Genomic DNA, 14,337 nt, shown 5'->3' with positions numbered 1-14,337 from the left:
CTACACCCTGGGAACTCTTCGTGTCTTGCCCTTAGTGTTTCGAGCAGCATCTATATTCCAGGTTGGATGCTGTGTACTGGGTACCAGAAAAGCTGGAGGGATTTTAGCAGGTTGGAGATCTGGGGAATGAGTTGGCAGGTTGGGATGTGCTGATCAGCATCTCTGCCTGCTACTGTCCTTCCTGTTTGGGAGCCTCTTTCCCAAGCAAGAATTCAGTGCACAGCTTTGGTAACTCTGCCTTGTTCCAGACAGGCATCAGACCTGATGACGAGCAGAGTCTGGGCCAAGGCACATAGTGGGGCATTAGAAGCCCTGCCGCCTGCTGTGGGCTGAGGTGGTGGAAGTAATAATGCATATCCACTAAGGACTGAGACATGGCACCTAGAAGAGACCACTGCCCTGCCTAACAGTACCAAGAATGGGCCAGCCCAGGAGGGCCACCTGCCTGCCCAGTGTCCCTTCCAGCCTGTGCCTCAAGCTGGTTTCCAGAAGGCTCCTAGACAGACCACCCCTCCAGGTCTGGAGGTCCCTCACTCACCTCTGGAATGCCTTCCTCGCCTCCTCTTCCACCTGACTCCTCACCCTTCAGTGGGCAGAGCTCTCAAGCACCAGGAGAGGGAAGACTAAAGACCTTCCTGCGAGTCCTCAGAGGCCTGGGTGGAAACACATCGGAAAGTCATTGTCACAAAGGTGGTAAGTGCCCCCGGGGATTTGGCAAATGGCCCGAATCCAGAGTATTTGAAACAGCTCCACGCCTACAGCCACCTGACTTAGCAGCCTTTCCAGGTGCAGGGGGAGATGGAAGGTTCCCCTGCGTGGCGCGCGGGGAGGAGGGGCAGTGGGCACAGTGCTTCCGGCCCTTCTCCCCACCGTGCTCCGACTCAAAGCGGCCACGGGGCCCACCTCACAGACCCAAGTGGGGCGGGAGTCCCCCAGCCAGCCCCCGCACAAGCGCCGGGTGCACACGCACAGGTAGGTCCCGGTCGCAGCGCCCGAGCTCTCTGTCCCTGTGCTCAGGCCCCTCCGCCCCGCGCCCGCGCCCGCGGCCCCGAACTTCGGGGGAAGGAAAACCCGAATGAGGGGAGGCCAGTCCTCTCGTCTAGGCCTCAGCCCGGGGAGGTTAGCCAACCTTCAGGGGTGGCCAGGGCACCCACCTGCGAGCAGGAAGCCCCGGGAGCGCTCGGAAAGGCCGCGGGAACCGGGCCCGCCCTCCGCAGGAGGGACCTGGGCGCCGGGAATGGCGAGGAGAGGCTGCGCTTGCATGTTTGTGCAGCGCCGGCTTCACCTGGCCACGAGTTTGATTTCAGGGTGTGGCCTCAGGTAGGACACGGAGAATACAGAGCCCGGGAAAAGTCTCCAAGGGACGCAAGGGCCGCGGCCAGGAGCCTCTCTGATCGAGGGGCGCTTCCCTGCTCAACCTTTTCCTTTTAATCTATGGGCTCCAGCTTCCTCCGGCCCTTCTTCTTCAGTCCCTGACCCTGGTCTGGCAGACCCACTGTGACCCGCCGGTGTCCCCAACGTCCCCGGGCCACCGTACAGAGAGGCTTGACCTGGATTATCTGCTGAGCGCCTGCCTCTCCGTGTAATGAACTCATTAATTTGCTGTGCAGATACTCACTCTGGAGGCCATGGGCCTCCCTCCTGGATCCTAGAGGTGCTGCTGCAGGGCTTCAAGCTCTCACCACACACATCTTGGAGAGCCCCGGCTGGAGTCCTGCCACCTTGGTCTGTCTGTCCCATCTGGACAAGGCCCCAGGACTGTCTTGGGGTAGCCCCCGTGTGCAGGCAGGAAAGCGGGATTTAAAGATTCCAATTTCCTTGTCAGACTTTGCTCAGTTCTGAGAATCCTCTGGCCTCAGGATTTTAGGATAGAGAAAGAATGCCTCCAGGAACCTTGTGCCCCCAAACAGAGGATGGAGCCCGTTCCAGAGCTAGCATTCCCGGGTTGACCCCAGCAGTGCCCTGGCCTAGGAGAAGGATTGGTACTGGAGTGGCTCACTCCTGCCTGTCCTTTGCCCTGCTTCTTATGGGTTGGAGGGTGGTTTCTCCTATGCATGTATGTTGTGGGGGAAGGGCAGGGGCCAACTGTCTGTCTCTTCCCCAAACAAGGAAGTGAGAAAACCCTTGTTGTCCTAGACTTGGGCCCCCAGAGAGGACTTTGTCCAATTGAGTGCAGAGGAGATTCTAGCTTGGAAATTCAGTACTTCTAGACTCCAAATGCTGCCCCCAAATAGTGGCTGGGTGACTGCCAGTGTCACAGAGCAGGGACCAAGGACAGTGTAGGAATTTTTGTCATTGTTAGGCACCTCAAACTTTAGTTTTTGAGGTTACTATTGCCATGTATCATTTTTATTCACCGATTCTTTAGATATATGACTGTAATTTGTGGATAAAGCATTTGCACATAGGCTATATTGTTTATGGACAGTTTATCCTAGGCTCCTACCAAGCAGAGCTACGGCAGCAAGTGGGAATTATCCAGCCCCAGACAGGCCTACATCCTATCTGGCTGTGCCACAAGCTTCACGCCTACAGCATTCCTGGGGAGAGTATGGTGGTGCTAGGGGCCAGCCCTGGGAGCCCTCGGAGAGTGGCATGGAAGCTAGGGCAGCTGCAGACACATCTCTGCTCCTCTCCTTACCTTCTGTCTTCCCTCTTCCTCTCTGTGTCTTTCCCAAGCTTATTTCTCTGCCCGTACAACACTGTAGGCCTGACCTTGTTAGCCAACCCCTGACCTCCTGTGGTTTCCTAGGAAGCTGCCTTCTGAGCCCTAGGATGAGGGGGCCATGTGGTGGGGAGGAACAAGTGATACAAGAATGACTTTCCCCACAGATTAAGGTACCCAGGAGCACAAACCAAATGTTGGCTGTGGGACGTGGGTTATGCTAGGTGGGGGTTGGGAGTGGGAGTGGGGATGAGGGGAATTGGTCGCTGAGGATTTGAAATGAACCACGAACCAAAGCTAGAAGGAAATGCATAACATTGTTGAATCTAGAATCAACACCCTAAATTATTTTTTACTGACTCACAAATGCACACATGAATTCTTTTCTTTTCATTTAAATACCTTATATACCAAAACTCCAGCTCAAAGCAGTACTTTTGAACTGTTGAACTACAACAAAATGTGAATATTAGCCTGTTATCGGAAGTGAACTGGTATTTAATTTGGTTTGAATCCAGGCTTGGGTATCCCACAAAGGCTACTAGCCAAGTACTATCCTCACCCTGTAGGGAGTGAGTCTAGGAAACCTTGGGGTCCTCTCACCTTTGGGAGCTGTGATGGGATTTGAGGAGAGGCAGAAATTCTCAAATAAGATTGACCAAGGAAGTAATGAATCCCTCATCACTGGTGGTATTCAAGACCCCAGATAACTATCAGTCGGATATGCAGAGAAAAGGTTCTCATACTGGATATGAGGGCTAGACCAGGGGACTTCTCGGGCCCATCACAACTCCTGCACTTATAGTCACATCTACAGGTGGGTCAGCTGCACTGTGTTAACCCTCTGTAAATGGGGATGGCCGGGATGTGCAGAATGGGTCCTGAGTGATTAATTCCTATGTGTGACTGACTCCCCCACTTCTCTGTGCACCTCTGATCTACTCCCAACTCAGCCCTGCCCAGAAGGAGAGAGCAGAAAAACAGTGCATGATGTGGCAGGAACAGTCTGGCGGGGGACAGCATCTCCTCCAGCGTTCATGTGCCTCCCTCTGGCTCTGTTCCCAGGTTGCCGTGCTGGTCGCAGAGAGGAAAACCAGGCATACCTACCTTTAAAGAGCCTTGACGGTTGACAGAGGCCTTTTGGTTAAAGGAGTTGTCTATGCAGTGCCATTCTACAAATTGGGCAGGAGCTCTGGACAGGACACTGAGAACTGACGTTTCACCATGGGCAATGACTCTTGGAGCCCTGCCAGCTCTGGGGCGTTGGGCAACCAGAACTGTCTGGGAGGGCATCAGGGCAGGCACATTGGGCAGGGCAGGCACTTGCCAGCTCTTTCTCAGCCTGTGGCTGTTGGGGCCTGTTGTAACATCTGAGCATCTACAGCCAGGGCTGGAAGCCCAGATTAGGGCCAAAGAGGAAAGATATGGATCAACTTGTGGTTTAGAAACACAAACATATTATCCTTTCCCTGCACCTTTCTGCTGCGTGACTTGAAAAGCTGCCTAGGGATCAGGAACGCTGCTGATACGCTCACTCCTTCTGGGGCTCCTTTCTCTGGATGACTCTACTCTCCCCTAATAATAGTAATAATAATTACTGACAATTATTGAATGCTTCCGATGGGCCAGGAACCATGGTAAGCTATTTACACGTATTATCTCACTCAAGTCTTCACCATAACATTGACACAGAAGAACAATACTATTATTATTCTCATTTTACAAATGAGGAAAGTGAGGCTCAGAGTGGTTAAGGAATAGCTCAAGGTCTTGTCACTGAGTGGTAAAGCCAGAATTTCAACCCAAGTGTATCTGCCTCAAGCCTATTCTCTTAACTCTGTGCTGCTCATAAGTTCCTGGTTCCAAGGACTATATGATGTGACTTGATCATGTGGGATGAAGTCCTTGGGAACAGTTGGTGAGGGAGGCACTGGTCTTTTCCCTCCTTGTGCCAACTCTGCCACCCTGGATGGGTAAGTCATGTGACACAGAGAGGCGGGGGATATTCTGACAAGGGCATAGGACTGCCCCTCCACCCCTCCACTCCCACCAACAGCACTGGGTATGAGGGTAGAGGGGGGCCTCAGTTTCCCTAACCCTGTCACTTAGTCCCCCGCTAGGAACCAGGTGCTAGGTTTCCACAGTTATGAGCCAGCGCCCTGCCTGAAGTCCTTGCATCAAGCCACCTGTCCTTCACACACCCTGAATGGGCCCAGAACTATGAGTCCCATGTGCAGGCACTGCTGGGTAGGTGGGGCCTGGCATGCTTGCTTGCTACTTGGCTGGAGGAACCCCCTGGAGCCTGGGCTCCAGAAGGGATAGTTACACACTCTGCAGCCCCCAGCCCTAGAAGAGAGGCATTCTTTGAAGAAGATCCCTTCTCGTACCTCTTTTCTGGACTGTCCCTTTCTACTCTTGGGGTGGCCTGGGCCAGTGTCCCTCATCCTGCTGGGAGCACCCATCTCTCTCTGCTGATGGGACTGAGAGGCAGGTGCCCATCTCTGAAGATCTTGGAGCGTGAGTTGAGGGAGCTGACATTGCCAAGCCCTTGGGATCCTTAGGCAGGGAGGTAGACCGAGTCTAGCTGCAAAGAGAACGTGTTTTTGCAGGATTGAATCCCTTCTGTTTCTCTAGACTTCCTGCATGTCTCAGTCTCTTAATGTGTATAATGGGGGAGGGAGTGTCCCTTCCCTTGGGAAGATGAAATGATGAGGTCTAGATTACTGGGGTACAGGGGCCCTAAGCATCATCACCCCCAAACAGAGTGAAAGGTTCTTGACCCTTAGCCCTTACAGCTGCTAAAGGGACCAAGAAGGAAACTCTCCTCCCCTGCACCATACACGCACACAGCCGCCACAGGGAGCAACAAAGCCTCATTTGGAGGGCCACAGGGGCAGCATCCCAGGGTTCTTCCAGGTGAACTCGCTATGAAATCAATCCTACAGGTCTGTCTCCTCCAGATCCTGGAGAGAGAATCCCAGCCCAAGGGGCAGCACTGTCTGGGCCCAGTTTGGTGTTTGGGAAAAGTCCATGGGGCGCCCCTGCCTGGCTGCTGGACACATGTGTCCTTCTGCTGTCCTGAACTTCAGCAGAGGGGAACTCCCACACCCAGAAGCCTCCAGTCTCTCGCTGCCTTTTTCTCAAGTCCTGAATTTATCCTACGCTCCCTATGCCAATGGGAATACACAGGCCAGTCCTCCCCAAATGCAAACTGACACTGAGGGCCAAACTTGCCTGGTAGTCTCAAAGGGGCCTGGTGACCTGGACGAGCCACTCACATGCAGGGCCCGCTACCTCAAGGGGCCAAAGCAGAGTCAGGGCAGGCTGCGGCACCCTTCCCAGGTACAGGGGGTATGAGCTACCCTAGGGAGAGTTGGAAACAGAAAGAGTCAGCTCTGTACTGAGGACACTCATTTTAGAGACATGATACATTTGTTTAACATCTTATCACTATGATTACTTTGGAGCCCCTGCACTTAATGGGTTCCAAAGTTCCAACCAAATGTTTGTTGCTGGCAGTTTAGCTCTCTGGCAGGCATTTCTGCTGGCTGAACTAACAGCTGGAAGCCTCTTTGAATGGAAACCCTTCATTGTCCTTTCCTCTCTCTTCTGAGCCTCCAGCGGCTGCCCCAGTCTGAGGCTGGAGCAGGGCTGACCGGCACCCATTCCCTGGCACCCAGGGTTTGACTTTAAGGAAGGACAGGTGAGTGGTAGAGAGTAGAAGGCTTATGACCAGGTGAAGGCTCAGGCCAGAGTCCAGGAAAGGAGAGAGTCTGAGGAAGCACATGTTGGCTGCTCAAGCCCCATCCACAATCCTCTGGCTGGAACACCTTAGCTTTAATTGCACAAAGTTCACAAGCTCTGGGCTGTGTGGCCTCCTGGGAGCACTGATCACCTGGCTATAGAGCTCAAGGAGCTCTGCCTTCTGTGTCTGCCCTGGGTCAGTGTCAGAGGCATGATCTGTCTGCCACTCTACTGTGCAGTGCTATACTTAGAGGGTCCTGGAGGGGCCCAGGCAGCTGCTGCCATCCCTTCTCAGGATTTTTCCTTCCTTAGTGTCTGGCCCACGCCTTGACAGCCCCAGGGGTGGCAGCCTACAGGACCTTCATGTGAATGCTGACATGGCAGAGGCCTGATGTGCACTGCCACACCCTTGCCAGTGGCTGGCATGACAGCCTTCGCTGGGACGATGGACCATCCAGCGGCAGCTCGTCTTCCTGTCTTGGCCTCCCCTCCTCCACAGGAGCCCTGCACTCTTGCTCACTCCTGGCCTTGCATTCTTGCCCCTGGGCCTGACTCCATCCCTCCCCAGGGTCTGGAACCTTCACCTTTCTCCATCTTTCCTGATCCTAGACACACCATCTTCTAGCGAGCCCCACTATAGTGGAGTTTTCTTGTTTAGCTTGGACCTGGTGACAGGGTGACAAATGATAGGCCTGCTTCTGAGATCTGACCTCCGATGGTAGCCATTGGACATTTAAATTCCTGCCTGGGGTCATAGTATATACCGAGGTAAAAGGTCTCCTGTATGCCTCCCCTAACCTCTGCCCCAGAACCTTTCATTCTTAGATATTCTTGTCTTACTCCTTTCTCAAGACATCGACAGTCTTCTAGTTAAAATGTAAAATGCTTCCTGGGACAAGTAGAACTCCAGTCACTCCATTTACAAATTTGCTGGGTCTGTTTACACTCAGAGAGTGGCCTGGGGGTTGAGAAGAGCCTCTTCTTGGGGACGCTGCTGAATGATCAAGGGCTAAGCTGGGGCTCCATGTGGAGCAAGATGGGGAGATGGGGAGGGTAGCAGGACCAGCCGTGTTAGGGCAGGAGGCATAGAGGATCACTGGGACCTGTCTGGTCTCCTACTTTGTCAGACTGGGCCACCTCTCTAAGCCATCAAGCTATCTGGCAGCTAGCATCTGCTCCTGCTTGGGGCACCTATGATGCTGCTGCAGATGGAAAGGCAGCCTGGGTAGCGGAAGAGTACTAGACCAAGAGGTGGAGACTCCCGGGCCTGAAACTGGCTCCACTATCAGTTATCTATGTGATCTCAGGACTCACTTTTCTTCCCTGGGCCTCTTCTTCCCTCCATAAAATTATGGGGGCTGGATTAAACATTCTTAGGGACTCCCTTTGGCTTGAATGTGCTACAGCAATCCAAGGCAGCTAGCTCCTCTCTGAGGCAGCCCTTTCCTCCTCTGCGCTTCTCCCCATTGACCCAGGACTGTACTCTGGACAGTCCAAGGAGGCTGTGGCATAACGGGTCCCCTGGCTCCCTCCGCCCTCTGTACCTTCTTTCACAATTTCAGTGAGGCTTCATTTGAAGCTGAAAGAAAGAAAATGGAGGCTGGAGGCTCCAGGCGAGGAAGCTGAACCAGAGAACCAGTTCTCCTGGTTTTTTTTAACCTTGCTGCTGCTGAAGTCTTCAGGAGCTGGGACAGATAGGAAGGCAGCAGGGGGCCTTGAGCAAGGTGACTGCTTCGTTGCTATTTACCCTGAGGGGAGCTGCTGTACTGGAATCAGAGACCAGAACAACCTGAGCTTTTTGGACCTGCTTCTCTGAGCACCTAGAGGCCCCCTCTCCACCTCTCCAGGTCCTGGACAGCCTAAATATGCAGGAGAACACAGCCCTGCCCCCACCTCCTTAGCTAGGGACCCAGGGACATGAGTGTTTTGAGGCTTGGGCAAACCAGAGCCAAAGAGAAAGACTCCAGCGTTTGCAGACCGAGGCAGCACTTTCAAGAGGAAAGGCAACCAAAGAGAACACACAGGTGTACAAAAAAGGTCATCATTATCCCTCTGTAAAAACTTGAGTGTTGGTACTGCCTGATATGTCAAAATGAGGTTTCATAGAAAATGCTGCCCAGAATGGGTGTCCTTTTGCTGGGGATGGTGTGGCGCCCTGTAGTTATGAGGGAACCTATTTTTCGCTTGCTAATTTCCCCAGAATACAAAAGTCTGTCAGATTCTGGGTTTGCCTTCTTTTTTTAAGTGAACAGAACCCGGGATTACCTTTTCTAAATTCACAGAACAGATAACCTTTTGGTAGGAAAAGCAAAATGTCTCTGAATCTGAGCCTTATGATTCCTGGGCATTTCTAAGTCACCTGCCACAGTGGTCAAGGAAATTGCTGTGGTCTCCAGTCTGGCCCCTCTGCACAAAGCACCTCCAAATGTGTGCTTCAGATGGGGCTCATTCGTGCACAGTTCTCCAAGGAACTGGAGCCAACATGTGACAAGATTCCAGGCCCAAAGGGGAGTGGGACCAGGGCCAGACCTGGCCTTGATCCCTTCATGATGTATGGCCCACATCAAGTTCTCAAGACCTCTAACTCTAGACCCCAGAAAGAGAGGGAGATTCTTAATAGGCTCAAGTATTCCTTAAAGAACCTCAATGGAGAATTTGCTACTTGGGGAATAAACGGACCTGGTATTGTATTTCTTCCCAGCGTTATCGGGCATGGATCTGTCGGTGTTCTGAGGGCTTTAGCTTTTCTTCAGGGCAGGGTTCTCCCAAAGCCACCTCCTCTATGAAGACTTTTCTGATTCCTGAAGACCCCAGTGAGGTCTCTCCCTCCTCGCACTTTGTTTCTCTGCAACTAATAACCATCACAATGATAATGTCATCTTTTGCTGAGCACTATGTGCCAGCCATGCTGCTAGGAGTGTTCACATATGGCCTCATTGAATCCTCTCAACAACCCTGTCTCATAGGTACTATAATTATCTCTGTTGGACAGGAGAGGAAATTGAGACCTAGAGAGATGAGGTAACTTACCTGAGGTCACCCAGGCAAGAAGAGGCAGCCCTGGGCCTGACACTCACCTGGCTGACTCCTGCTGTTAACCATCTACCTTCCTGCCTCTTCCTGTGCTTGTATATCCCCCTGAGCACTTGTCTTTTGCCCATACTGTAGAAGTTGCTTCTTCCTTTGTTTCTCATTCATTCTTAACTAGTTTTTTTGTTTGTTTGTTTATCTTTATAAACGTCTATGTGAAGAACTACTCCTGGTATTGGTCTAAGTTTATAAATTATCTGGACTGAATGGGTCATGGCTGACAATTTCAGTGATAAATTGGGGGCCCAGAGGAGGCAAAAGGACAACGCCCCTGTTGCTGATCATGGCTCTGTAGCTCGGCTGGTTTCTGGTGGGGTTGGCCCCATGCTCGGCTTTCCTTTCCACTCCTCTGTGTAAGGGCTGTAAACTCACCAGGGCAAGGGCACTGTCCCACTAATTTCTCTGGCACTTTGCCCAACTTGTTCCTGCTACAAGTGTTTTGTTTTTAGTAGTCAAACGATCACTGTTCCCTGCCTGCAAGCAAGTGGGCTAGAACAAGGTGCCAATTGCCATCTCCTAGTGCTGCCTGGAGCCCACATCTTGCTAATAAAAGTTCCCCTTTATCTCACACCTCACACATCTCACCTTAGCCCATAGTAGGCCCCCTCAGGCTGAGCTAAGAAGGGGGTACCTTCCAGTCAGCTTGCTCATCCTGCAGAAGGGCCCGCTCAGCTTCAGGAAGTTGAGAGCTCTTTCTGCCTCCAAAGCTTCCATTTTTCATGCTCTAGTCCAGCCTGTTGGCTATCTCATGTCTTTCCAGCAAGTTAGGTTCACTTCTTGAGCTCTTTTCTTGAGCTCTTATAGGACAGGCTGCAGAATGCCTGTGTATGAGGTTTACCAGCACCCTTCCTACTGCCCAGGTCTTAGAAACTTCTGAATCTTGGGCCTTCCCACTCCTGAAACTACAAGGTCTCTGCTTCAGGCCACAGGACAGCTTCCCACAGGTCCTTCCTGCCTTCTGCGCCTGAGACAGAGTGTGCTAGAGGTGTCTCTGGGGCCCTTTGGGAAAGGAATGCAGTCTCTCAGCATGTCCACCTCCTCGCTGCCTGGCCCTCCCACAGAGGCAGGCAGGCATAAGAAAACCAGCATCCAGAGCCCTCTCCGAGCCCTCTTAAAACTCCAGTCAGCTTTTTCACCTCCTGCCCCCTATATCCTGACCTCTACCCTCTGCTCCCTCCTGGTCCCATCAGCTGCCACCCCTCTGGCCTGCTGTTTGTCTGGTGTTCCACAGCCTCTCTGCTCTGAACCCATTTGGGCACCAGATGCTGCTCAGCTCTGCACACACTGGGGACCTCCAGGCTTGGAGTCACTTTTTGTGAGGAGGCAGGAAATACCCCCACGGCTGGGTTATTTTCCTTATTCTGGAGCTAGGTGTGGGGATGGAGTGGGAGACACTTAAGGGTTGATCCTGACTCCGGTCCCATGTGCCAGGCCAAGGGGCATTTCTGGTTGTCCTTGGTAGCTGTGCACAGAGTAGGCTTTGTCATGCTAGAGACCCCAGACCTTCCTGTGTCTTCTCTGTGCCTGGCACATCCCAGAGAGCTTAGCTCACAAAACTTTAGTCTGTCCTTGGGGGACTGGAAGGTCTGTGCAGCCCCCACGCTCCCACCTCACAGTTACTTACAGGGCACAGAGCTTTCCACCCAAATCAAGTGCTTCTGGAAGCCTTGCTCCTGGTGCCCAACCCCTCCTGACTAGGCACCTTGTCACTAGGGTTCCCAGGTTTGCCACTCCTGAGCTGCAGGAGGGTCCTCTTTTGGCCCAAAGGCCTTATTTCCAGCGAGATAAACTTCCATGGGGTTTAGGGCCAGGCAGCCCGGAGCTCATCCTCAACACTTAGAACTCGGTTCTCGCCAGAATCAGCTTAGGGAAGGACCCCAAGTAAGACCCTCTGACTTTGGTGTGTATTGCCAGGGGAAGACCAAACTACACTGTATTAGCCTTGCTTCTTGGTGGGCCGCCAGCGTTCTATAACCCTGAGCTCACTGGACCCAATGTTCCTGGAGCTGACCAGGTCATTAACCCGGCCGCAGCAGTGGGGAGCCCGATACCTGTGAGGAGGGCTGGTGCTAAACCAGGCCTGCTCTGGTCTCAGAGTCAGAATTTGTGCCTGGTTAAGCTCTGCTTAAGTGCATGACTGGGAGCCTGGGTCCCAGTGATTCTCCATAAATATTCGTGGGATGGATACGAAAGGGGAATGTCCCAGAGGTGATGGGGTAAGAGAGACCTCCTAGAGGGGCATCCTGATGGCACTAGCTCAGTCCAGCAGGAGCGGGAGGTACAGGCAGGAACAGCAGAAATAAGCATTTCCCCCTCGGGCTGGGAAGCCAGGGACCAGCTTGAACTGGGCTGTTTCAAAATCTACAGGAAAAGGAGTGGCAGGTGGGGTGGGGCATGGGGCTCTGTAGCTCAGGAACCCACAGCTGCCGCCCATGTCCCAGATAGCACTGTGGCCTGGACACCTTGGTACCCCCACCCCTGCCCAGGAAGCCCAAGCCCACGACAATAGCAGGGACCTTACCCGGGCTGTTCCTCCGAGCTGGGCCTGGAGCGCCCCACTGCAGGCTGGTGCTTGTCTCTAGCCCAGGAAGCGCCACTCCCTTCAGGCAAAAAGGAAAAAAAAAAAAAAAAAAAAAAAGAAAAAGAAAAAGAAAAAGAAAACAGTGCTTTTCTTGCCCAGCCGCTTCTCCCAAAGACTCCTGGTTGGTGTCATCCTGCCTCTGTGGGCACACAGCCTCCTCCCTCCACAGCTTACTCACCGGTGTGCCCGTGAGGCTGCCAGCTGTGTGGGGGAGGTGGGGGGTCCACACCCCTCTGCCTGACACACACTGGAGCATGCCCTGTGGGGGCCAGGGGCTCAAGGGTCTGGCCTCAGTGCCAGGCCAAGTGATGGTCCTGGCTGGGTCCTAAGTATGGGGAAGCCGTGCCCTGGCCAGCACCCTTCTCAGGTGACACACCCCTGTGAACTTGGCAGAGAACACACATAGATGCTGACTGGCACTGCATGGGAGAGTGCTAGAGTTCCTCCTAGGAAGTTATCTCCTTAGTGCCCAGGGCTGTCAGAAGAGGGGGCAGCTGATGTACCGTCCAGCTTCCTGGCAGATTGGTTGGCTCCCATCCTTGGCCTGCCCCTCTGGACCACTCCCTACTTTGGCATCCTGTCATGTTTCTGTCCTGTGGAACACAGAGAAGGCCTGGGATTGTCTGAGCTAGAGCTGCTCCTCACCCTGCTCAGGCCAGGTGCTTAATGTCCCTTTTCCAAATGACCTATCACAGAGCCTGCTCTGGCCCAGCATCAGTTAGAATGAATTGCTACCAAATTCCCCATCCCCAGCTCTCTCTGCAGGACCCCCTGCTGTCCTCAGCAGGGGGATTAGTATCTCTCTCTCTCTCTCTCTCTCTCTCTCTCTCTCTCTCTCTCTCTCACACACACACACACACACACACACACACACACACACGTGGGGCCACACCCAGCACAGAGCCACCTACCTGCCCAGGCCAGCCTAAGCCAATCCAGCCTCGTTCTCCAAATGCCGCTCTGACCCACTCATTTAAAGAAATACCTCGTGGGAGGTGAGTTCAAAGCCAGCCCAGGAGGATCCCAGTCAGTGCTGACCAGACTCCCCTTCTCTCCTGATACCTCCAGAGGACACAGCAGCCAGATCACCATATCTGCTATTGCACTTTGTTGGCTGGTGTTTCTCCCTTGGCACCTCGGGCCCCCATAGCATCTTCCATATCCTTAGGGGGTGGCAGCAGACTCTTAGCCAGTCCCATCTTCCTCAGAGACCAAGGTAGGGATGGAAGAGCTAAAAGGGGCGGGACTCAGGTGCAGCTGCAAGTTTCCAGCTCCCAAAATAATCAGATGCAAAAGAGAAGGAAGAAACCTCCAGGCCAGCGAGTGACTCAGTGCCAGTGGGCTGGCTTAGTCACCTGGATGGCTGCTCATGGCTCCTGACACATCAGGCAGGGAGCAGTGCCCTCCCCCACCTGCTGTCCACAGCAGGCTGTCAAAGGGAGCTTGGCCGGAAGCCCCAGCTGGCTCAGGGCTGCTTAGCAGGCAGCACCAGCGGCTCCGGCCTCCTTCTTGATCACGGCGTGCCCCTCCTCCACAGCGAACCCCGCACCCTGGCTCACTTTGGGATTTCTCCATTAAATCCTCAGGCAGCGACCTGCTCCAACGTTGCTTGGCAATTTTGATATCGTCGAGGGTTGCCATGGGGAGGAGGGTGATGTCATTGACACAAAAAAACCCACTGAATTTACAAATCAGCTGGGGCTGGAGCTATTTATAAAAACACGTTTTTTCCCTGCCTTCCTTTTCTGAGGGGGAGGGAGAGGAAGGGCTGCTGGCCCGGCTCAGTGGGAGCCTCCCCCAGTCCCCCAGAAGCCAGACCTCCCAGGCTTCCCACCCCTGCAGACCTTGAGATTTCAGACCATGATGACAGTGGCCGCAGCTGGGCTGAGCTCCCCTCTCTGGGTCTCAGCTGGTTTTGCTGTGAGCTGCACACAGGGGCTGCTGGGCAGTGTGAATGCTGGCTAGCTCCCTGGGTTAGCAGGGACTAAAGCTGACTTCTTCGTTTCATGGCTCTTGGTCAGTAACAGGGGCACGGACAGGTAGGTAGCTTGTGCTCCTCTGTGCACATGCCTACTTGTCAGCCCCAAGCATGCCAGGTGGAGCCTGACCTTTCACAATGCCCTCATTCTCTCTGAGCCTCCCGGCCTCTTTCACTGGTCCCTTTTCTTTTCCCAGTGTCCAACTGTGGGACACCCAAGCCCCAGTCTTGGCCCCCTGCTCCTCTCTCCCCACACATACCCACACTTCCCTTGAAACA

General features: G+C 53.5%; 1 protein-coding gene across 1 annotated transcript in view; it reads right to left on the bottom strand.

The window, feature by feature from the left end:
- Nucleotides 1-12,078, bottom strand: part of PAK6 (p21 (RAC1) activated kinase 6) — a 38,922-nt gene extending 26,844 nt beyond the window's left edge. Inside the window, exons 1-2 of the mRNA XM_023527704.1 lie at nucleotides 12,021-12,078; nucleotides 539-653 (exon numbers count right to left, since the gene is read on the bottom strand). The gene's annotated coding sequence lies outside the window, so the exon portion shown is untranslated. The remainder of the gene's footprint in view (nucleotides 1-538; nucleotides 654-12,020) is intronic.
- Nucleotides 12,079-14,337: the final 2,259 nt, after the last annotated feature.

Source organism: Pteropus vampyrus, unplaced genomic scaffold (genome assembly GCF_000151845.1).
Source record: "Pteropus vampyrus isolate Shadow unplaced genomic scaffold, Pvam_2.0 Scaffold19, whole genome shotgun sequence".
Classification (NCBI taxonomy): Eukaryota; Metazoa; Chordata; class Mammalia; order Chiroptera; family Pteropodidae; genus Pteropus; species Pteropus vampyrus.
Note: the sequence above shows the minus strand (reverse complement) of the source record. Positions and strands in the feature narration are given on the sequence as shown.